The sequence below is a fragment of the Triticum aestivum genome, chromosome 5B, assembly GCF_018294505.1.
Source record: "Triticum aestivum cultivar Chinese Spring chromosome 5B, IWGSC CS RefSeq v2.1, whole genome shotgun sequence".
Taxonomy (NCBI): Eukaryota; Viridiplantae; Streptophyta; class Magnoliopsida; order Poales; family Poaceae; genus Triticum; species Triticum aestivum.
In genome coordinates this window covers 632,075,141-632,076,932 of record NC_057807.1, presented here as the reverse complement: position 1 = coordinate 632,076,932, position 1,792 = coordinate 632,075,141, and the positions used below count along the sequence as shown (strand labels likewise).

Here is a 1,792-nt window from a genome sequence, read left to right as displayed (position 1 = left end):
CAGCAACTGTTTCAGAATACAACAGTTTAGTAAATCATTCAATACTACAACTCGGTTTCATTGCTATTTTCAAGCATAAATAGATCAGCAAGAAATGGCAAGACTAGTGAAAAGGCTCACCATTCTGAGTAGTACTCGATCAATACATTGATTCTATGTTTCATTTGAGAACAGTACATGACCATGGTTTATGCTATCTGACCCCTTCTCTACTGGATGGAAAGAAAGGCACACATACAACTGTTTATCGAGCATAGAAAAATGCAATTGGTTTATCCTATCACCGATCCACCTACTAGCTCGCTTGTCCTTTTCAGAAAGGAACTGCGAATAGATTGATGTAAGTTAACAAATAAAGCATTATTGGGCAGACATTTTCAGACTATAGGCAAGGTAGTTTTTCTTCATTGCAGAAGTAAAAGGTATATATTGTACAAAAATAAAGACAAAGAAAAAAAGTATGTGTAATACGTGCAGCAATAACATTGGCTGCAACAGCCTTAAAAAACACATGGGCTAGAAAACGAGCCTTGGAAGATTAAATCATGAAGGTTCACTTGTGCTAACTGTAGTTAAGGAAAAACCCTTCACTCCACCAAACGGGATAACATAGTCTAGAAGCAGTTCGTTTCTTTGCAAAGATAATACTATCTCACAACATGAAGAATGACATATTGTCACTTATCAGATTCAGACAAACCACAAACCATTATCGAGCATATTTTAATCTGGACAGTCATTCCATATTTGCCAACAGAAATTAAATTATGTATATCATGTATATTTTGAGTTTAAACTATAATGTCACTGCAACAAATTCCATATGTATATACTAAAGCAAGAGACAGTAATGATTACTATTTTGAGCTTAGACAATCATTGCAATAGATGAGCAACATTAAAACAATCATTCATAGTCCGGGTCATAAGCATTTGCATTTTATACTCTACTAGCTAAACACAGATGCAAGATCCAGTAGTAGCTCAGGAATCAAGAGTTGAAAGAACAAACCAAACACCGTCCACCTGCATATACCAAAACAAGAATCACTTAACAGATTATTCACATCTGGTCTTAACATAAAGTAACATTAGAATAGCATAGGAATTGGATGAGGAATTTCTAGTGTACTATCAAATATCAATTGACAGGGATTTAAACCGAACATGGTATGAAGGTATTTCCCCTGGATGGCACATATGTGTCTTGGATGGAGCTGCTGCACACGCATCCTGTTTTTTTGTACAAACTTGACTCAGGCCAAGAACCCTTCGTCCGTATACTGATGCCCATACTTCAGATTTAATTTCTGAAACCAATTGGCACAAGGAAACATTGATGATACCCATTACTACAAACTGATCCCCTTCAATGCACCAATCTACATCAATCAGTTGTAGTCCAAGTTAAATTACGCCCCATATCCAAATGCTAGAATACTCGCAGTAGGACCAAGCCTCAGAGCACAAACAAGGGAGGAGGATTTTTTAGTAATCCATCAGAAACAATGCATGGCTTAAACTAAATAAATAGCAGCTAGAAAAAAAGAGATAAAGCCTGATTCTGAAGCAGAAGTAGTATACAGATCTACTACCAATTAAAAGGAGGCGGTTTGTGCTCACTCGAGATTGTTGATGGTGGGCTTTAAGATGGCCGGTGCTCATGTTCTTGGATCTGGAACCAACAAGTTCAAGCATCAGTTCATGGACAGTGAGTGCATGGATTGGAGAACAAAATATGATGTGGAAGAGGAGGGGGTAACCTTGGTCGAAGTAGGTGTCTGCCGCTGCC

The 1,792-nt window shown here is 37.6% G+C and overlaps 1 long non-coding RNA gene across 1 annotated transcript; it reads right to left on the bottom strand.

The window, feature by feature from the left end:
- Window positions 1–827: 827 nt before the first annotated feature.
- LOC123117265 (uncharacterized) lies at window positions 828–1,792 on the bottom strand. The gene is made up of 3 exons (XR_006457331.1): window positions 1,764–1,792; window positions 1,624–1,675; window positions 828–1,026 (listed from the first exon to the last, which is right to left on the bottom strand). It is a non-coding gene; the product is annotated as an uncharacterized lncRNA (long non-coding RNA).